The 24,464-nt window shown below is 32.5% G+C and overlaps 1 protein-coding gene across 1 annotated transcript in view; it reads left to right on the top strand.

The window, feature by feature from the left end:
- Positions 1-24,464, top strand: part of NBEA (neurobeachin) — an 800,789-nt gene that overhangs the window by 402,803 nt on the left and 373,522 nt on the right. The window lies entirely within an intron of this gene.

Here is a 24,464-nt window from a genome sequence, read left to right as displayed (position 1 = left end):
TAAATTAAGATAAGAATATAAAAAGAATAAAAGGAGAATATTCTGGGTTAAGGGAGAAGTGAAAGGAAGGTTCTGAAAATTATCTCACATAATCTGAGTACAAATAGACACCTATACAAATAAGGAGGAGGGAGTAGCTGACACTTTAACTTTAATGTCATTTGTACTTGCCCAAGGAAGAAAGACAATACACATTCATAAACACACTTGGGTTAAAATTTCTCTCAATGGAAAATAATGGTAGAGGGGAAGGGAAAATTAGAGGAATGGTCAATTAAGGGAGCGATTAGTTCTAAGCAATACAAACTAAGGTTATACAAAAATATTTATAGCTCTTTTTGAAGTAAAGAAGAATGGGAATGTTAGGATTTGCCCATCAATTAGAAAATAGTCAAATAAGTTGTGGCACATAAATATAATGAAATATTACTCTGCTCTGAGAAAGAGGGTGGTTTCAAAGAAAACTGGAAAGATTTTTATGAAGTGAGGTAGTAAAATGAAGAGATCCAAGAGAGCAATTTATATAAAAACCTCAATATGGTAAAGATGAAACAGCTTTGAAAGAATTAGGAACTCTGATTAGTGTTAGTGAGCAGCTACCATTTCATAAGACTAATATGCTATCCACCTCCTGATAAAAAGGTGAATGACTTATAGTGAGTAATCATATACATACATACATACATACATATATATGGTTGCATTAAATTTTTTTATTTCATTCTTATGTGGGGGAGTTTGTAGTGGGAGATAAAAGTAAAGAACTGGAATTCTGCTAGTTGAAAAATATAGAATTTTAAAATAAAACAATGAGAAAAAGAAAGGAGTGGATAGAAAAGATATTGTGGGGGCAGCTACATGGCTCAGTGGATTGAGAACCAGATCTAGAGACAGGAAGTCCTAGATTCAGATTTGACCTCAGACACTTCCTGGCTGTGTTAGTCTGGGCAAATCACTTAACCCAGATGCCTGACCCTTACCACTCTTCTGCCATGGAACCAATATTTAGTATCAGTTCTGAGATGGAAAATAAAGTTTTTTTAAAAGATAGAAAAGATATTGTGGAAGTGGAACCAACAAGACTTGGCTATTGACTAGGTATGGGATTTTAGGTAAAATGACGCTTAGGTAGGTCACTGAAAGATAGTTAAAATAAAAGTATAATTGTACCTGAACAGAAATACAGAAGTTTTGAGGAAGCATAGGTTTGGAGGGAAATGCGTAGTTATATTTGTCAAACTGTTGGAATTGAGTATCTTAAGATACGTGCTGGAGAAGTCCAGTAGGTTTTTTGTAGAAGGTAACTGGACATCAGAAGTGACATAAAGGCTCGATGCAGGAGAATGCTGAAGTCAGCTTGAATTTTTGCTGATGTAAAAAGTTTCACATTGAGCATTTACAGCTTAGAAATTAGGAAATGCTACAAATCAGAGTTTGATTTATTGTTTTGTTAGTTGTCTAGAGTCTAAAAAGTGATGGAAAATACTAATAATGTAGATTAAACTTTAAAATGTGCCCTGCTCAATGGGAAAGGACCTATTTGTACAAAAATATCTATAGCTGCAATTTTTATCGTGGCATAGAAATGGGAACTGACGGGATGTCCTTCAATTGGGAAATGGCTGAACATAATGTGGTATATGATGGTAATGGAATACTATTGTGCTATAAGGAATGATGAACAGGATGATTTCAGAAAGAGCTGGAAGGACCTCCATGAACCAATGCATAGTGAAATAAGCAGAACCAGAACATTTTACATGGTAACAGCAATATTGTGAAACAAATGATCAAATGTGATATACTTCGCTACTAACAGCAATACAATGATCCAGGACAATTCTGAGGGACTTATGAAAAAGAGTACTCTTTACCTCCTGAGAAAGAAGAGTTGGAGTATGAATGCAGATGAAAATATGATTTCTCACTTCTTTATTTGGGTATATGATTTGGGGTCTTAGCTTTATAAGATTATTCACTTAACAAAAAGGAATAATATGGAAATAAAAAATTTTGGAAAGCTATTTGTTAAGCCTTTATCAATACACAACCACCTCAATGTTTCTATTTGGAAGTTAACTAAAACTTTGCAAGGTGATCAGATCATTAAAAAAGGCTATATTTAGAGATTGGAAGACGGCCCATAATATGTTTGGGAAGTGAAAATACTTAGTGAATAGTTGGAGAATTATGATCAAGAGAAGGAATAGTAAAGCATGTATAAGGAGAACCAAGAGAGAACAGTGTCATCAAAAGGAAGTAAAGAATTTTAAATACAATAAAGTAAGTGGAAGATTAAGCTATGATTGTAGGGAGGAGGTGAGAGTCAATATTATTATCTAAAAAAATGGAGCCCTGATTTAAAATTTTTAATTTAAGTACAGGAAGGATAAGATCTGATCATGTTAGGCTTGATGTGGTAAAGCAGAGTAAAGAGGGGAGAGACCTAAACAATACAATACAAACAGCAGTTATTCAATACTGTCTGTTTTTCCTTCTTTTTCTTCTCCTTTCCTCTACCCAAAATGATAAGAAATAAAAGTATCTATTGGAAAGAAATAAATCCATTAATTATAATCATGAAAGTAAATAAGATGAGCTTTCCGTAAAATTGAAGAGAATAGCAGAATTGCTTAAAAAGCAAAATAAATAATATAAAAATAATTCCTACCTTTAAATAGATTGTATTCTAGCATATCAATTATAAACAACACAATTATAAACTTTTTACCCTATAAATATTAAAAAATGGTTATTTATTAAAATGTCAAATAATTATTTTAACAAAGTAGGAAATAATTGAATCTCAGATGAATTGATCTAGTCTTTCATGATTTCTCAAAAGGACAGGGGAGATACAGAGATCAATATGAATTTTCTAGTGAATTTAGTGAAACATTTAGCAAACAAATAATTCCTATGCTATTAAATATGCCTACAAAAACAAAGAAAAAAGGCCCTTTACCAGACTCTTTCTATGTGATATAAATAGCCCTGAAATTGAAACCTTAGAGAGAAATTGCAATATTAGGTTAGTCCTACTATTTAACAATAATGAAAACTTACTTAAAAAGATATTTATGAATATATTCAAGTTTTTCCCTAAGTCTAGTTTTAATTTATATCAGGAATCCAAGAATGATTGAACAAGAGAAAAATTATAAATTTAATAAAATAATAATGCAAAATAAAAATCAAAATAATATTAATAGAGTTATAAAAGGCCTTATAGAAGATGCAGTGTCAGTTTTATAAACACAAAATTTTAGGAATAACAAATTTTTCTCAATATAAATTTAGAATTTAGATTTTCTCCCTCCTAGTACTCCCTTCTAAGGCAGTGAAAAGTCTGATATTGGTTATACATATACTTTTATGCAATACCTATTTCCATTCAACTTGATTTTTTTTAAAATCTAGAATGTTATTAATTATAACAGAAATACTGAACATCTCCCAAAAAAACAAAATACACAATAAAACAAAAAAGACACTCAACAAAGTTAGAAATTGTGATACCATGAGTTGATTAAGCTGAGTGAAACTCTTTTTCTTGAACTGATCATCCTGATTCACTACCTAAGCCTTACAGAGAAGTACTGGAGCTCTCCAAAGATGTTTTATATTTTTAAAAATGTGGAAGTCATGTCAAAAGGTTGAATTTAGTCCCCTAAGCCAGCTAAATTCTCTAGGAAAAAAATGGCCTAATATGCATTGGGACAGGAGGGGGTGAATAGGAGGTCGAATAGAATATTGATTGCTCCTACTACATATGTCCCTGACCTTGATATTATTTGTACTAGATCTTCTACCTTAGTACTAATGAGACAAGGAAAGATACATTGAGGGAATATGCATAAAAAAAGATATATTGCTCCCTAGATGGTGTGATGACTTAAGACTACTAGATAAACCAAAAAGTTGAGATGATTTTTGCCCTGATTTTTTATTTCATTGGTGTAGATAACTCTTTATATCAAGATAGAAAGTATCTTTTCTACAACTTATAGATAGTTGTCTGAGAGCACACACACAAAAATTCCAGCTTACAAAGGATAATTCAGCTAGTATGTGTAAGAGTTAGGACTTCGTCCCAAGATTTTTCAACACAAAGATTTAGCCCAACATCTTATACTTTATATTCAATTAAATATTCAGTTAAACAAATATCTATATAGGAGCACATTCCATGTTAAATACTAGTGGAAAAAAAAGAAAACACAAGTGCCTATCCTAAAAAAGCTTGCATTCTACAGTCCTGTTCCACAATAAATTCTAAATAGATAAGTGATTTTAAAAGACATACTTAAATGAAGACCAAAGAGACCTTTAATGATATTGAATAGGAGAAAATTTGAACATCACAGAAGACAAGGTATACAATTGCATTTATGTGAAATCATAAAGGTTTCTTCATAAATCCAGTCAGTAGGAATTAGTGAGGGAAAAGTTTTTGTGTTATATATTTTAATTGTCTGACACCCAAAATCTTTATGGAATAAACAAATACATAGAATTTAAGAAGAGATCTTCTCTGGCAATACATTCTCAAAAGACTAGAACAAACTTTAAAAAAGGAAAAATAAACTATTGATAACATGAAAAAAAATTCAAAATTACTACTTCTCAAAATAATACAAATTAAAATAACTAAATTATGCCCTCCGGTTGTGTTAGTCAAAATTCTAAAATAATGTAAAAGCATCTTTGGAGGGAAATGTTACTACATTGTTACTAATAGCATTCAATGCCAATGGTTGACATTCTTATAAGAAAATTTCAGAGCAAGAGAACACTTATGAAGAATGATTATAGTAAAGAAAGGACTCAGTAATTCCATGATTGAGGCCATATATATAAAATCACTTTTTAGAATCTTAGGCTAAAGCCTAATGTCTAAACATTAAATATTAAACATGGTCCGGCATCACAGGAAAAAGAATAATTTAAAAGCTAAACCCGCTTTTAGTTACTATTGATAAAATAAGAGTAAGTAAATCCAGGATTCAAATATTTCCTAAAGATTACAAATTATATAATTCAGCGAATTTTTTTACACATTGTTTTCCTGTCTGCCTTCCTCCATCATGTGCATATTTTGAAAGTTATATTCATGAATAATGGTTTCCACTTTAATGAGAAACCATTTTCCAGTTGTAAATAGAATACTGCCTGTAATTTATGGCCTCCTGTTTATAGATTCAGTATACTGCATTTATTTCTATGTAGTAGATTGAAAATAGTATGGGAAATATTTGGAGCAGATTAATACATAATTGTCTTTATAATACAGTTTAATTCAATAATCCAGTGGGAAAGAATTTAAAAGAAATGGGGCAGTCTTAATTCCATTGTATTCCATAAAATTGACTTGGTGGTAGTAGAAATAGAAAGTAAAATGGTGATTAAATAAATTGTTTTCTTACCTAAATTGTTCAACTAATGTAGGGGTATGAAAACAAAAATAAAATTGCCATCCACAGAAGGTTTACATCTATAAACCTATACTGTAACAAATTTCAAATGGATAGATAAAATCATAATGGATAAGGTAAATCTTAGTTGTCATCCAAACAAGGGTTTTAAGGAACACAATGCTAAAATTTTTAAAATAGCCAACAGGAGTTATCTATAAATATAAATAACAATTGAGGACTAGTTGTTGTCAGTGTGTTGTCTTTATTGAAATGAAGGCCAGAAAGAACTATGGGGAAAACAACAGAATATCTCACTTCAATATTTGCAGTGTTGGAATCCAGTTTTGAGTATCATCATTGATGTACTTAAACAAAAATGAACTGTGTGTAAAGACTATATGATTTTTATAAAGGAAAAAAAAGAATCAGATATAAAGCTAGAAGAAACCTTCGAGTACATCTAATACAACACCCATTTTACAAGCAAGGAAACTAAGGCACAAACAATTTAAATGGCCTACGTGGTCACTAAATAACTAAGTAGGAATTAAGACTCATGTCCTTTCTCTCCACATTGAATGGTCTTCCCCTGTATCACTCTACTTCTCACTTACATTTTTAAAAATTTGTTAATACAATTTTTCCAAATATCTCAGCCCCTCTGTTCCTTCACTACACCACAGAAGGCACCATTCCACAAATAAATATGTATAAATAGATTATGTCTTTCAAGTTTCCATTTTTCTGTTAATTCTCTGGAATTTGCAAGTTATTCTTCAAATATTAAATCAATAGCTCTATATAATGTTTTATTGGTTCTGCTCATTTCATTCTTCATTATCTCCTGTAGTTCTTTCCAAGTTTTAAAAAATTATCTGCTTATGATGTCTTAAAGTGCAGTAGTATTCCTTCACAATCATATAGCACAGTTTGTTCAGCCATTCCCCAAATGATTAACATCCCCTTGATTTCCAGTTCTTTGCCACCACAAAAGAGATCTGTGGTGAATATTTTGGAATATATGGGTTCTTTTTCTTTTTCTCTGTTCTCCTAAGGAAACAGACAGGTCTAAGGGTATGCCCAGTTTTGTAATCTCTGGGTATAATTCCAAATTTGTCTCCAAAATGGTTAGATCAATTCACAGGTCCACCAGCCATCTAATAGTGTCCCCATTTTTCCACACACTCTCCAACATTTGTCATTTTAGCCATTCATTTCTTGTTTATTCACAATATCTTCTCTTGTCCATAAATCTATTCTGTTACGTTGCTTGTGATATCTCCTTTTATGGCTAAGTCACTACATATCCATTTTTATTTTATCTCAGAGAATGGTGTAAAATATTGGTCTATATCTAGTTTCTGCAAAACTACTTTCCAATTGTCCCATCAGTTTTTATCAGATAGTAATTTCTTATTTCCAAAACTTGGATCTATGCTTTATCAAATATAAAGTTGCTAAACTCTTTTACTGCTGTTTGTTATAGATCTGTCCAGTTCCACTGGTCCACCTTTCTATTTTTTTAGCCAGTACTAGATAGTTTTGATAATTACTGCTTTATAATACAATTTAATAACTGGAACTTTGAGACCTCCTTCCTTTACATTTTTTCATTAATTCTTTTGATATTCTTAATCTTCTGTTCTTCCAAATGAATTTTTTGGTAATTTAATTGGAATGGCATTAAATAAGTAGATTAGTTTAGATAGGACTATTATTTTAATTATATTGGCTCTACCCATTCATAATAAATAATGGTTTATCTATTTTGTTTATTTTTTAAAATAAACCCAACTACTAGGTTTATTTATTAATTCAGTGGTTTTCTTACATTTAATTTTATTGAGCTGACTGTTAATTTTTAGGATTTCTAAATTTATATTTTATTGGTGATTTTAATTTGTTCTTTTTCTAGTTTTTAATTGTATTCCTAATTCATTGATTTTTCTTTCTCTATTTTATTAATATAGGCATTTATAGATATAAATTTTCCTCTACTGCTTTTGATGTTTCATAGATTTTGATATGTTTTCTCATCATTCCCTTCAATCAAATTTACTGTTTTTATGACTTTTTCTTTAACCCACTCATTCTTTAAGTTTTTAGTCTCTAATTATTTTTAGTCTGTGTTCCCATGTTCCCTTTTTATAAATAAATTAGTGTGTTACCTGAAAAGGCCAATATATGTTTGAATAAAAGAGATAACCATTAGATATAATTTGCTTTTAATTTTATTAGGGAAATGGAGTTTTGATTGATTTGGGGGAGAAATTTCTGTTATACATTGAGAACTCTTAGAAACAAAAAAAAAGTTGTATTGTTTCTTTTATGTATGAAAATATCTTCATAGTACTATTCTCTATGGATCAGTGTTAGGATTTTAGGATTTAAATATTCAAACAATCAGCTAGCATTTAAGTTCTTACTATGTGTCAAAATCTGTGTTAACCCTCAGCAAACAGATAAAAAAGTAAAATGAGCCCCTGCCCTCTAAAGATTTACAGTATAATGGGGAAGACAATAGAATGTATATGGCATATAGTATAGGCTACCTTGTAATTAGCAACTGCCAAGAGGTAGAGAGGAAAAGAGTCTGGAAAGGTAATATATGCTACATGCCAAGTACTGAGCTAAGTAGTGAATCTATAAAGACAAAAGTGTGCATAGTCCCTACTTTGATGTTTATAGGTACATAAAACATATACAAAGAAAATACAAGTTAACCTTGGGAGAGGAAATCTTGGGGAATGAGGGATCTACTTGGTATAATTCCAGAATGAAGTCCTGGATTACAAAATATAAGAGTGAACAAGAAGAGTGTTCCAGTCATGAAGACAAAGGCAAATAAATAGATGTGAGATGGAATGCAATGTGGGGGAAATGGCAAGAATGTCAGTGTAACTAGACTATAGCATAGATGGAGGAGAGTCATTTTTTGAGTAATCCTGGAAGCATAGAATGGGCTGAGGTTGTCAGGAGACCTAAATGCTAAACTGAGTAGTTTATACTTAATCTTTTATATGTAATATTTAACCAGTGGAGTTTATTCAATAAAGATGAGGTTCCTTGGACCTGTGATTTAGGAAAATCACTTTGCCAACTCTGTGGAGGATGGATCGAAGAGGGGATAGATTTGAGGCAAAAAGGTCAATTAGAGAGTTGTAATAGTGCAGGGAGGAAATGCAGTGAACCTCCTAATGGAGATAGAGGACAGATATAGCATTTGCAGAGATTAAACCATAAGATTTGGCAATTAATTGACTGTGTAAGAATGGGTAAGAATGGAAGCTTGAGTATTGTACCCAAGTTGAAGAAATGAAGGGAACTTGAGCATTATGTCCATATTGAGAGCATTCATAACTAGATGGATAGTGATACCCTTGATATAGTAATAGGGGATTTTGGAAGAGATATGGGTTTTAGGGATAAATAATCAGTTATATTTTGGCTATGAGGATTTTGATAGACCTATAGGACCTCAGGGGTCAAGGAAAAGAGGAGATTGATGTGTGGTTGAAAGCTAGACTCTTTAAAGACATGAAAAGCCATGAAATTACCTTTGCAAGTGGATCTTTAGATATGATACATTTGAGGGGAAAAAAGTAGGCAATGAATTTTATTTTGTGAAAGCCTAACATAATGCATTTAGAGAAATAATCATTCAAACCATGGGCTTTAAATGAGTAATTGCATGCCAGAAAATAGACTGAGATATTGCAGACCATTCCCTAAAGACATGACACTAACAAGGAAATGAAAAGGGCCAGCAAAATGTTAGGTGTTCATGTAAGTATGTCATTGTTTATGCTTAATAAATACTTGTATATTGATTGATTGATTGCCTATTATGTGGTATGTGAGAATTCCCTCCACCAAGGCAGTGTGCAAACCTACTAGAACCTAGAGTCTTAAAATTTCCTTAAGTCTCTAAGTTCCTGGGAGATTCTCAGCTTTTGAATGATCAAGGCAAGATTTTGGTCCTCTTCTGTATTCAGCTCCAGTTTTTTCTCTTCGTTATACCTCACTATCTTGATCATAAATATTGGAAATAAAATATAAAGTTTTCTATTATATATTATGAATGCAAAAATTACACAGGATAAAAATTATAGCAAGATTTCAATCTGGACCTACTTTGATAGCATTCACTGACATATAAAACAATAATATATGTACACCTGGAATCCTTGTCATTATACTACAAGAAAGCTAGAACTAGAAGAAATACAGAGAAAATAATTAGACTAATCAAAGAGACAATGCCATGTTAATATTGAGAAAAATGATTGATGCCAATTCAGAAAGATAGATTTATAAAATTTTGAATAGAATAGACAAGGTGAATACAAATTTAACTTGAAGTTCAACAAATTCCATCGTGCTGTATAAATACTTTTGCTAGAAGCCATTTTGGACCAGCATGATTGCCAGTTACTTAGTTGGAACACAGAATGCAGAAAGGGCATTTGAGCAGGCATGAGACCAAAAGTCAGTTGAGATGTGCCTATAAAAGGAGGAAAACTTAGAACATCAGGGTCTCAATTTTGAGATACTTATGGGAGGGCAGGATCATCTCAGGATTGTATCTTAGCTAGGTTACTGATATCTATTAAGATTAGGTACCTAGGCTGCTCATAAGCTTTTCTGTGTGTATCAGCATCCAGCTTTATTCATCATTCAACATCTATATACAAATCTAAATATCAACAAGAAGGTCAACTACAGAATCAAAATCATCTTGAACTGAGATTAAACCATCAAGCAATCAGACTGAGGCCTCTGGCCTGGCCAGGCAATCTGCCACTTAGGCTTCAGGATATCAGCTTCTTTAGGAATCTACTGAAGATTTAGCATAAATTCAATATATAGATAAGGTTTAGGATCCATCCTTAATCCCTCTTTCCTCACTATTCACCCCAACTTTCCCTTTACATTATTTATCATCATTAAACTAGATAATATAAAAGAAGCTGATACTGACCTGATTTATTCTCAACATTGCAAAGGGAAGTTTTGTCAGTTACCACTTCTTCTGGTCATTACTGAAGACAACTTTATAATTACTGATCTTCTAGGTTTAAATCTAACTATCTCAATCAGAAATAGAATTCAGAATATCAGAGTTTATTACTCTTGAGTTCATTTTATAATCTAATTACTAATTGAGGGAAACCAATGCATTCCTGTTAGCTAATTCATTATTGTTACGTAGAGATGGCAGCATGGAATCCCTGCAAAATACAGGGTCAGCCTCACCCAGAATTCCAGGGGACCCCCCCCTGGAGAACTTTGGGTAAGGGGACAGTTGAGAAGGGTTGAGACAGTTACTTTCTGGGGGTTGAGGTAAGTGGATCACTGATTACTGCTCCTGACTTGGGGGGTTCACCTGAGTGGCCATTGTGGCAAAGCCATCATAGTTTTTACTCAGGAGTTAGCCTGCTTAAGAGGATTAGTCCTTACCAACATCAATACAACAATTATTTAGTGATTAGATATATTCACTATCAACTAGAGAGCCAGTTTAGTCAAGTGCCCTTCACCCCCTCCTCTGGGGGGAGGGGGGAAGAGCAGCTTCAACCTAGCAGATCAGGGTCACCTTTTCCTTATTTAAACCCTAATTACCCCCCTCTAGCTTTTCCTTTTCCTTCTTAATATAAACTTTACCTACAATATCTGTGCCTGGGAATTATTTGGGGATACTCACAGCTCATAATTACCATCCTAGCTTGAATCCTCTCAGCTGCCAGTTTTAAGAAGATCAGATCCATCTCAGTCCTCAGCATCTAGATAACTAGCTTCTACTTATTCCTCTATAATACCTGTGGGGAATATAAGTTAAAGAAAGGGAACATCATTGAAGTCCAGCTTCAACAGAAACTTACCAGAAGTACCTCAGTCAGTCTCCATTATCCCAACTGAAAATCACCTTGGGGGGGAGTAGTTTGAGAGTCAGGAGTGTCTAACCCCCTCCCTTCTCACTGAAGCCTGTCAGTCAGTTTCTGCGAGAAGAAGTGACTTGAAGGTTACTGGCCCTGGCATAATCATCAGCTTCCCTAAAATATCTGTTATTATCAACATAATATTATAAATCACAATCAGCTGCAGGGTCACTAAAGCAGATTCTAAAGTAAACTCATATAAGGAGATTTCACCAATACCTCTTGTTGCTCCACCTCTCTAAAGGACCTTTTAGTTTTACAGTTTTTGGCAGAGCCAGCTTTTTGGACAGAAAAGAACCAAAGGGTGTTGGGAAAGAAAGGATGGCTGTAGCATGCATATTATTCATCTTTGTCAGTAGTTTTTTGCTATTTTATATGATGTCCCAGAGAGCCTACACACTGGATTCAAACCATTCTAGACTGAGTAAAGAGGCAATAGAAAGAGTCAGACCTATCCTTCAAAGTCTCTTGGAAGAAGGCATACTAGTCCCTGGTATCTCCGAATTTAACACGCCTATAATGCCCATTAAGAAACCAAAGTCTAATGTAAATAGGAAAACACAATGTAGACTAGTGCAAGAGCTGAGAGCTGTCAATAATTTTGTAAAGAAGATTCATGCAGTGGTACCCAGTCTATCACAGATCATCACTGAGATACCAAATACAACTGCATGGTTCATAGTGATAGATGTGAGTTCAGCATGTTTTTCGATACCATTGCACAGAGACAGCCAGAAGCTGTTCACCTTCCCCTAGGAAGGAAAACTTATTATGGAATCAAATTCCACAGACATTTTTGGAAACTCGACAATCTTCTGCCAGATCTTGAAGAGAGACCTTGAATCAATCACTTTCACTGAGAGCAAATTAATACACTATGTGGGTGATCTTCTAATGTCACCGACTGTTTGTATATGTCTAAGAGACTATCCACTTGCTGAAAGAAATATGCAAGTGTGGTCATAAAGTATATAGATCAAAGTTACAATGGGTAATGCCTAGAGTTGAGTATCTCAGGTTCATTCTAGAGAAAGGCATAAGGAAATTTCCCTAAAGAGAGTTGCAGACATACAAAAGTTAAGCATGTATAGAACAAAGAAACAGCTGCGTGCAATTTTAGGAATAACAAGCTGCTGTCATCAATGAATACCAGGTTTTAGTGTAATTGCTAAATCTTTAACTGAACTAACCAGGAATATTTTCACAGAACCTCTAAAGTTAACAAGAGAGCACAAGCATGCCATAGAAAAACTCGACTGCTAGAATCTGCTCCAGCTTTAGAAATTCCCATTCATGAAAAGCCATTTCATCTATTTATTCATGAAAACAAGGGAATTGCTTCTAGTGTGCTCATGCAAACTCGGGCGAATAAATTAAGACGTATTGCTTATTATAGTTCCATCATGGACCCCATCATCCACATAATTCCATCATGTCTGAAAGCAATCGCTGCTGCTGCTCCATGTGATTAATGTTATTAATAGCTTTGAGTATATTTTAGGTTATTAACAATATAGGCTTTAGGAATTAACATTCTAATATAGAATAAGATTTTACTTATATTTCTAACATTTATACTAACATTAAAATAGATTATATGCTTTGTTGATGGTATAAGATTGTTTTAAAGGTGGTGTGTTGATGTTGAAGTATTTGGTTACAGTTTATAATAGTAACTATGTCTCATAATTATAACTATATTTGTTACACATATAAACTACATAGTAAGTCAAGCCATAAGCTTCTTATAATGTTTGCTCAGTTACTATATAATTTCTTTGTTACAGTGTTATGTTATTGGTCATATGTTCATGTTAAGTTTTGCTTTATTGTGCTTATTCATGAAAAAACCCTACTTTCCTAGTTATTTCTTTTCTATACCCAATCTTAATGTGTAGGTAACTTAGGAGGTATTTACAAAAGTATTTACAGCTGGTAGGTACAGATCTTAAATCTTGAGAATTTTAATTGGATAATAAGCTTATGGAATTTTTAAGGGCTTCAACATCCAATACAATATTTTGAATTCACAAAATCCCAAGTTATACTAAATGATGAAAATGGGATGTTTTCTGGTATCTCCCTTAATAGTTGGGGTTAACATCAAGGATTATTACCATTCCCATATTATTCTATAATATTCCTTCCCACTACAATCAGGTAAAGAATACTTTCTTGACTTGACCAGTTCTCTGACTTTCAATAACAATTAGTAGTGAACTTATTTCTGATGTATGAGAAGTCCATTGTAATAAAGATTTCCCCCAAAAATCTTATCTTATTTATCTTTATTAACTGTTTTTGTTATAAATTAAAATATCAACTTTGAAGGACTTCCAATCCATTGTATATGTAATTCTGAATATCAGTCTGCATTGATGAGCTTTTGTAATTGTTGAAGGTTTAGCTAAAGAAAAATCTGTAAGCACTTACTTTTTTATAAAAGGTATCTTGGGGCAGCTGGGTAGCTCAGTGGATTGAGAGCCAGGCCTAGAGACGGGAGGTCCTAGGTTCAAATCTGGCCTCAGATGCTTCCCAGCTGTGTGACCTTGGGCAAGTCACTTGACCCCCATTGCCTACCCTTACCACTCTTCCACCAAGGAACTAGTACACAGAAATTAAGGGTTTAAAAAATATATAAAAAGATAAACAAAAAAAAAGGTATCTTAAAAATCTTTTGAAACATATTGCAAACTTTCTTCTTAAAGTATTATAAAAATTACTTTGTTGACAAAAGGCTATCATTATGAATGTAAATTATCAAGGCTTATTGAGGTAGATAGAGTTAAAAATCTATGTGTTCCTATACTAAATTGATCTAGATAGCTATTTTCTTAGTTCTTATGATAAATGATAGTTGCAGTAATATTTTAATAGTTTTTTCTTACTTTTCTATGAATATATAGCTATCCCCTTTGTGGTAAAGAATTAATCACTTTTTTTTTACTAACTTCTTGTGTTCTCCTTTGTAATTTCTTGCTTCTTATACTATAGCACTCCATTTTCACTTCTTTGTATTATTTTTTAGAAAATAAAATAAAAAATTTAGTTAGCATCAGCTACTGACTATGGGGAAGGGAATGTTAGGGATTTAAAATGAAGATTTCAGTCTTCTTTAAAAACATGAGCATACTAAAACATTGGATAAATTATTTTTTAACTTACTAATATTTTATTTTTACTTCAATTACATGAAAAACCAATTTTAACCTTCATTTTCTTTAAGTTTGAGCCAAATTCTCACCCACCTTCCCTCCTGTCTCCCAGAGAGGGAACAGTCTGATGTAGATTTTACATACACAATAGTGTAAAACATCTTTCCATATTAGTCCTTTTGTGAAAGAGAACTTGAACAAATGAAAGAAAAGTGAAGAAACAAAATGAAATATAGTATGTCTCAGTCTGCATTAAGATTCCCAGTTATTTTTCTAGGGGCAGATGGCATTATTCATCATGAGTCCTTGAGAATTTTCTTAGATTACCGTATTGCTAAGAATAGCTAATTCATCATAAATGTTCATCACATAATATTGCTGGTACTGTGAGCAACATTCTCCTGATTCTGCTTGCTTCACTTTGTATTAGATCACGTAGGTCTTTTCAGGTCCTTCTTAAACCACCCTTCCCATCATTTCTTATAGTATAGTAATAATCCATTATAATCACATTCCACAACTCTTTCAGTCATTCCCCAGTTGACGAGCATCCCCTCAGTTTCCAGTTCTTTGTCACTACAAAGAGAGCTGCTATAAATATTTTTTGCACAAATGGGCCCTTTATCCCTTTTTCTAGTCTCCTTGGGATACAGACCTAATATTAGTATTGATGGGTCATAGTTTTAAAACTCTTTAGGCATAATTCCAAATCACTCTCCAGAATAGTTGTCAGTTTTCAATATCACTAGTAGTGCATTAGTATCCCAATTTTTCCACAACATTGGATAATTTTTAAAAAGTAAATAGATTATGCTGTTCATTATTTTTTATAGCTTTCAAAGTAATATTTTTATTGTTCTCATTATGGTTCCAATAAGTGGTCTATGAAAGATCTTTCAACGTGGTACCACTTTATTTTAATTAGATATTCTGTTTGTAAGGAAAAATATGGGAAAATGTAATTTTAGGAACTTTTCTAGTGATCAGTTCTCAATGCATATATGATTTAACAGAACTTCTACAGTAGAAGTAATAGCCCTTTCCCCCAGTAACTCACATCTATACTCTTTAAGAAGGTAAGATTCTCAGCTGTGTCTGTATAATACCAAGCAACCAGTTCTGTCAATTCAAGGGAGAAAAGGTCATTCAAAATAGATGTTTGATTTTTTTTTTATAGATCCAGTTGCTATTACTTTTTTTTAAACCCTTACCTTCCGTCTTGGAGTCAATATTGTGTATTGGCTCCAAGGCAGAAGAGTGGTAAGGGTAGGCAATGGGGGTCAAGTGACTTGCTCAGGGTCACATAGCTGGGAAGTGCCTGAGGCCAGATTTGAACCTAGGACCTCCCATCTCTAGGCCTGGCTCTTAATCCACTGAGCTACCCAGGTGCCCCCTAGTTGCTATTACTTTTGATAGAGTTCAAACTTATTTCAAAAGACATATTTCCATCTTACAACTTAGATGCCTGTGTTCCTGGACCAAATTGAGAAAGCCAAATGTTATCCTGAATGTTCCACAATGCTTCTGTTTCTTGTGCCTCCTCCCCTCCTCTAGTTTCCCTACTAGTCTCAGCCTTCCACCCTCCTTGGCCGGTGGGTACCCCAAGCCTTCTCATTTGGTTCTGTAGCGATACCCTAGCAAATATATACATTGAGTTAGAGGGAGGGGAGTAGCTGTTACTTCTGATCCTTTTAGTCTTGATTCATGGAAGTGGCTTGGAAGAAGGCTAGCAGCTTGCCCTCCCCAACCCTTCCTAACTCCCTATGCCTTGGCTAATGTCTAATAAACATCCTGAGCTAGAAAAAAATTGGGGGGGAGGATGGAATATAAAGCCAACACTTCTGATAAATGAAGAGATTTTTAAGTCTTATGGAACATAGAGAATCCCCTTTGAAGTAAAATATAGTATCAAACATATTTCCTTACAGTGAAAAATATTATTTTATAAATCTTTTTCAATATTTGAAAAATAATATTTACTCCTAAATCGTTTTTAAGCCTAGTCCATATTTAACTGTGATATTTAAACATTTTTCCCAAAGTGCTTTTACATAGCAGCACCTCTTTATTTATTACTATTTGCCATCAACTATGCACATGCATAACTTTAGAGATTTAGGAGAGTGAACTAAGAAGAAGAAGCAAGTCTCACTTTCTCTAACATTTTGAATACATTTTTCACTTACAATTTGTAACTTTAACATTAAAAATGAGCTTCTATTGATATAGTTAAATTTTTGGTAGGATTTTTTAAATAAAGGAAAATCATTGTTATTTCAGTTCCTTTCTATTAATATTACAATTGATTCAAGTTGCAATGAGGTTTTATATTAACGAAGTAAAACCATTGAACGAAAATGCCACCAAATTTTGATATGGTCCAGATGAAATACTAAGACCATACAGTAAAACTCCTAAAACATTCTTTTGATGATAATAGCAATGATATTAAGAGTTTGGACAATGATTATTACACAGGAATTTTTAAGTGAATTTTTACCTATCACATTTGATTTTTGTAGAAATTCATTCTAATTGAATAGTTCAACTTCCTTTTAAAATTTTGAACTTATTAGTCTTCATATGTCATAAGCATAACTAAAATAATAAAGTTGGCATGAATCTTTTACAGTCTTACATCAAGTAAAATTATTAGGATAAGAAGATAATTATGATTTTTCAAAGAAAATGAGATTTCTAAATGGTGAAAAAGAAACTAATGGTGCTTTTCAAAGTCATTATAAGCTTTGCGAAACATTCATATAAAATAATCAGACTAGGGGCAGCTGGGTTGCTCAGTGGAGTGAGAGTCAGGCCTAGAGATGGGAGGTCCTAGGTTCAAACCTGGCCTCAGCCACTTCCCAGCTGGGTGACCCTGGGCAAGTCACTTGACCCCCATTGCCCACCCTTACCAATCATCCACCTATGAGACAATACACCGAAGTACAAGGGTTTAAAAAAAAAAAGAGAGAGAGTAAAATAATCAGACTAATTTTTTATAAGTAAAAATGTTCTTTGGGTATATTTTCATTACCATTTTAATTTATTTAATGAAAGTATATTAGCAATGAAGGAAAAGATATTTTGTCTAATGTACCTTTAAAGTTTGTGAAATAGCCCATTTTTATCACTATACATAAGGAAAATGTAAAAAAGAAACAGAAATAAATTATTTTTTGTTTGCACAAATGCAGAAGCTATTAAGACTGTATTTGTTTTTTATTTTTAGTTTGATGTTTTCTTTTTATAATATAAATTGTAAATGTATACCAAAGTTAACCCATTATATCTGATTAACACAGTTTCTGAATCATTCAAAGCAGATCTGATATTCAATGTTAGTTGGTCAAAAAGCATTTGTTTAGTGTTGGAAATATAGTTCAATCTTAGCGTGCATGGAGATGAATAAAGTATAAGAATGGAAATGTAAGAAAGGGACAGGTTACAAAGAGCTTTAAATGCCAAACCAAGGGTTTGTATTTGATCTTGAAGATAATAAGGAGCTATAAGAATTTCAGTAGGAGGTAAGAAGTGACAAAGAACTACATTTTAGAAAAATCACTTTGGCCACTGAGTGTATATTCATTTGCAGTAGGAAGAAAGATGAGACAGGGAGCCTAATTAGAAAGCTAGTGAAATTCAGGACATAGTTGATAAAGTCCTAAGCAGGTAGTGTGAGAAGGGGATGTACATGAAAGATGTTCATTTTATCCCTTTATTATTAGTCCCTCAACGGAAAGAACTCTTCCCCCCCCCACCCCCAGCCTATCATGGCACAAATCCCTAAGAAGTAGAATTTGTATTTGTGTCCAAACCTATGATTCCGTTATTGTAGGGAACGAATGATGTAGAAACTCCTTCTACCAGTACAGATAGGGCAAATACTCTGCAATTTTTTTATCTTGGAGATGTGCCTGGGACACTTAGACTTTGAGTGACTATTCCCAGGATCACACTGACAGTAGGGGGTCAGCTGTGTGGGATTATTCTATTCACTTCTCCATGCCATGTGGTTGTTGAACTAAATCATCATCCCCATTCTCTTAGTTTATCCTAGACCCCTAGACTGTCTCTGAAAGAGATGATTATTATTTGCTAACTTAGAAATTTCATTATTTAAAATATCTTTATCAAATAATGAATTATCATTATTTATTCTGTAATATTAACTAGGACTGGCCTGTGTTTATTCTTGTGGAAGGGACTGTTAATATATCTGTCCCTAGAGCTATATCTACACTTAAAGATATATCTATTCAGAGGCTGCTAGGTGCTAGAGTGGATAGAACAATAAACTGAAAGTTAGGAAGATAGAAGTTCAAAGCCTGCCTTAGACAACAGCTTTATGACCCTATCTAAGTAACTTAACCTCTTTCCCCTAGTTTCCTCATCTGTAAAATGGAAATAATAATAGCACCTATCTCCCAGGAATGTCGTAAGAACGAAATAAGACAATATTTGTAAAGAACATTATATAAATGTGAGATATTATTGTTATTATGATAATGATGATGACCCTACAGATAGTTCCTTTGTTTTAACCAGTGCTTTTGATACTTCAGTTGATTGCTTTTAAATAAGATACTTCATTTTCTTTTTCTTTGTTAGTTATTTTTGGCTTTAACCTCAAAATACTATAGCGGATATGAGGCATAGTTTTCTTCTTCAGTAATCATATTGATGTTGCCAGAATAACTTATATTTGTTTAATTTTTTCAGTGATTCATTCTGTTTTTATAAATTCCACCTCTTTGTTGGAATTGAAAACAAGACTCAAACGTATAGTTGTTGTTCAGCCTTTTTCAAACACGTCCAATTTTTTTTTTTTTACCTTATTTTGGGATTTTCTTTGCAAAGATACTGGAGTGGTTTCCATTTCCTTCACTAGCTCATTTTACAGATGAGACAAACAGGGTTAAGTGACTTGCCTAGGATCATAGGGCTAGTAAGTGTCTGAGACCAGATAAAGGTTCAGTTCCTCAGCCCCAGTTTTATAGTTCCTTCCATTGTAGCCAAAATAAAGTTGAATTAAGCAAAACAAGTCATTGGCATATATGCCTCATTTCTACACCTATTATCCGCCACATCTCTGCCAGACAAATAGAATTATGTTTCCTGAGAAGTCCTCTGAATTCTAAATAATTCTATTCTTTGCTTAAAGTATAGACAATTTTCCATCTCCTTTTCTATTTTTTTGTTTATCTTCAGGGTTCTTAGCCATTTTGTGTGTGATAAATCTCTTAGATAATGTAGTGAGTCTTGATCGAGTCCTCAGATTTTCAAATTGATAAAATAAAGTACTTAAGATTTCAAAAGAAACTAGTTACATTGAAATGCTTTTTTTTATATCAAAGTTCACAGACTCACTGAAATCTATCCACAGACCTTTTTGTGATCTATGGACCTCCAAATAAAAAACACCTGCATTGCATTATTAGGCCTATTATGAAAATAATTTTCTCAATTCTGCTTACTTCCATTGAATCAGCTCATAGATATCGTGTCTCCAAATTCTTATATCTTGTGATAAAATTCCATTCCATTTCTATAACTTGGTTTATTTAGTGATTCCCTAATCATTAGGAATCTGGCTTATAGTTCTTTGATGCCCTTAAAAAATGTGGCTACATGCAACTTTTCCAACTGTCTTTGACTTACTAGATGTCATATTCTGAGGAAATGTTAGCACTACTAAATCCAAGTGGATATACAATTCATTGTGTACGTTGTTTTTTTCTCAAGTAGTTGAAATAATCAACTTTTTTATTTGTTTGCTCATCCAAAAATAGCCCTTCTAACAGTAAACATTATTGTCATTTTTACAAAAAAAAACAAAACAAAACCTCAGAATGGTTGAGAATTTTTACTTTTTTTAAAAACTTACTTCTTATAACTTTTGGTCAATTATTTCAGAATTGGTCTTTGTTTATATTTGTGTTGATTTCTCATGCATTTTGTATATCAGACCTTACCAGAGATATTTACTGTGGAATTTTTTTCCATTCAAAAGTTTATCTTAATTTTCTTCTGTTAATTTTCTTGTGAAAAAGCTTTTTAATTTTATGAAATCTAAATTAACCATTTTATCTCTTATGAGAACCTTTCTCCCTTGTATGAATAATTCTCATAATCATAGTTGTGAAAGATGCTTTCTTCCATTCTCTTTTAACTTTTGTCTTCTTGTGGTATAATGCAATAATGAAGTCAGATATACATTTCAACCATTTTGTAGTATAACAACTTGATTTTGATTTATCAAGTATTAAGCTCCTATATTTGACTTTCTCTCCATCTCATTTATCTAATTTGTTCATTTGATAAGTTTTCTTCCCCTCCAGTACCAAAAATTCTCACAAGTATAACTTTTTAATAAAAAGTTTTAGAGTGCAGTAATGCTATAAGTTTCATTTCCTACTGATTTTTTTGTTTGTGTTATTTCTTCTAGAGGTTCTTGACCTTTTTTTCCTTGAAATAAATTTGGGATTTTTGGTCTGCTTCTATAAAATAACCCCTTTATTGTTTGATTTGGTACTAAATATATGTTAATTTCATAGTGTCATCATTTTTACTATTATACCACAGTCCAGTCATGGCCAGTGAAAATCCTTCCAATTATTTGTCTTTAGTTTTATAAAGAATACTTTCTGCTTGTGTTAATATAAATTATGAATTTTTCTTGGTAGTATAATTATAAATATCTTTTATATATTTTGTAATTATTTATAATGGAATCCCCCAATATGTCTCTTCTTCTGGGGTTTTCTAGTAATATAAAGACAGACTGATGGATTTTAATTTTATTTTAGATTCTTCTATTTTACTAAGGTTATTATTTGTGTTAATTTTTTAATAAAATTTTAGTGTTTTCTAAATAAACCATCATATTTACAAATAGAAATAAGCTTATTCTCCTAATTTCCTCTGATTGTCTTATAGTTACAGCTAGCATTTCTAGGACTATATTAAACAAGGCATTCTTACTTTGGCTCTCATCTTTTTGTAAAGACATTTTGTTTTGCTTCTTAACAAATAAGCTTTGTTTTATATATTAAGAAAAGGCCCTTTACTTTTTAGATTTTTAATCATAAATGTTAGGTATATTTAGCCTTGCATTTTCTGAATATATTGATAAATGACTTTTATTATTTTTGTTATTAGTATGATTTTTATATATTTCCAAGTGCTCAACTATTTCTACATTCCAGTCATAATTCCAGTCTGTTCATAGTGAATGGATTTTTAAGAGATTTCTATAACCTCTTTAATAATATCTTATGAAATAAGAAGGCTATTGCCATAGTGCAGGTGAGAGGTAATGAAGGCTTAAACAGTGTTGGTTCCTTTTCTGCAGGGAAAGAAAGGAGGAGATGGGAGATTCGTTGTAGAGATAGAAATTATAAGAGTTGGCAACTGATTGGATATGTGGATTTAAAGAAATATTAAAGGATGACACTAAGATCATAAAGTTGGGTAACTTAAAAGATTTTAATGTACTTAAAAAATCTAGATTGGAAGAGGGTTAAATTTGAAGGGAAAGATAGTTATTTCAATTTTGGATATGGCTAATTTGAAGGTCGCTTAAGGGAGAGCCTTCCCTAAACATTTCTACATATTTCATCTGATAATTAGGGAGAGTAACCTTTACCATATCTCTTTAGGCTTCTAACTGCACATACTTTACAAGTTAGTGTTCTTTGTCTGTCAGGTCATTCATGTGTTAAGTAGCTCTAATAAGGAAATAGCTTTGACATTTAGAGGTGGAGCTTTTCTTCTTAGCCATGTTATTTATATAGTTTCCTATTTTTTCAACATTACCTTGGGAACTGTTACAGGAAATTTAACCACTTTAGTGTACGTTCACATCAATGCACATGTTTCCATTCTTTACTGAAATACTAGTTCTTAACTATCTCTGATTCTTCCCATTACAAAGATCTAATGACTATTCAGCAGAAAATGATGAATCAGTGATTTCATCCAACCCCACAGATCACAACATATTCAGTCCAAGATCCCAAAAAAGCTTATTTTTTCCTCCTACATTCAACATACTTTCATATAACTAGACAACATTGTGTGTTTAACCTTTGTCTTGGAAAGTTATTATGATATTTTTCTCTATTTTCAAAATGTATATTTTTCATCAAAGTAGTTTTTTCCCCTAAGTTTCTCAGTCAGCAATTTAAAGGAAGGGAAAAATAAGGTAGCATTCTGTGATATGTGGAGAAGCCGTGAGATCCTAAACGACAATTCATAGCACTTCAAGATTCGCAATAGAGTAAACGCTATTTAGAAAATGGAGAAAAGATGTGTGTGTGTGTGTGTGTGTGTGTGTGTGTGTGTGTGTGTGTGTGTGTGTGTGTGTAGTGAATTATTTTGACAGGTTCCTTAACAAAAATTGGATTGTAAACAATTTAATGCAAATTACATATTTTTCTTACTTTTGAGTAAATGTAGTTTCATTTCCTGCTATACCACTTATATGTACTTCATTATCTCCAGAAATTAATTTTCCTCCTAGATCATATTAGCTCTGAAATGCACACCTCCTCTATACCCCATGGTCCTTCTGCCCTTTTCTTCCTCTGAATGGAGGGGGTAGAGAGCAAGCATCAGAGAGCTCCTCAAATTTGTCTACTTAAGGAGGGAGCCAGGGACAGCATCTATCTCATCATTTTCCCACCTAGTATCAGCTTGTAAAGAGAACTTTCTCTCTCCTTTCTCTCTTCCCACCCTTTCCTACTTCTTTTTATATGTAGTCTTCCCCAATTAGATTGTAAGCTTCTAGAGATCTGATACTGTCTTTTGTCTTTCTTTTTATCTCTAGTACTTAGCATAGTCCTAGAACATAGTAGGTGCTTTATAAATTGTTATTGAATAATTAACATGGCTTGGGTAGTAGGGTAGCAAGTATTTATCTTTATTAGAATATGCAGTAGTTCTTTTACCAGTTGAATATACTATAAATTAGTGGTCATTTAAATTGTAATAATGTTATTATGTAGTTTGTTTTTTCATTTACTGTTCCTGTGTTATATTCAAATAGTTAGGGTACCTGCAGTTGATAAGTGTACCATTAATCGTTTGCATCTTCTAATGTAGGAGAATGAGAATTGCTAATCAGTTATAGCAATTTTCTCTCTTAAATGAGCTTTACACGTCTGCCTCTTATTTCATTAGTTAACTGTCTGCAGAAGGAGGTGATAAGATAGAATTCTAGAGGGTTTTTTTCATAGCTTAATCTGTCTTCCTATACAAAAAGCTTAGGGATGTTAGCAAAGTGGGCACAAAGGTGTATTTATCTGTTACCTACAATAAATATACATGCTTTTCTGTGGAAGGCATTTGACTCTAACTTGTATTTGTTGAAACCTACTTAGACACAAATCTTTGGAATCCAGCATTCCATTAAGTGTATGACATATTTGCTGTCAGCTCTTTTTTTGGTTATTTTATTTTCCTTCTATTGTACAATTTGTTTTTTTTTTAATTTGTAAATAACCAACTTATTAAAACTATTGAGCATTATTTTAAATATGGAAGCAATCAAATAATAGTGTTATTCCTTTTAAAATTCGAGAAAATCATCATGTTCCCTTCCAAGAGTCCTGATATTAATAAACTCTTATCAATATATTCCTCTCTATTGGCATTTCCAAAACTGCAAATTACCATTAGTTTATAAAACTTTGTGTAATGATTAAATCCTTTGATTTTGAAAACTAAGTTCATTGTGAATAATTCATATTCAGTTCTTCTCTAAAATAAAAAATAAAGAAGTTTCTACTTACTGATACTTTATGAATTATATTTTTTCCTTCAGAACCTTTATTAAGAGGTAGTAAAATAAGAGCTTGAATAAAACATTGCTTAAATATGTTTTATCTGGAATTTGTGTATAACCCATATAAGCTTTAATGATGTGATGCTACAAAAATTGTGTTTTTTTAAGT

Source organism: Gracilinanus agilis, chromosome 3, assembly GCF_016433145.1.
Source record: "Gracilinanus agilis isolate LMUSP501 chromosome 3, AgileGrace, whole genome shotgun sequence".
NCBI lineage: Eukaryota > Metazoa > Chordata > Mammalia > Didelphimorphia > Didelphidae > Gracilinanus > Gracilinanus agilis.
The sequence above is the reverse complement of the archived record's forward strand: the minus strand, read 5'-3'. Positions and strand labels throughout refer to the sequence as shown.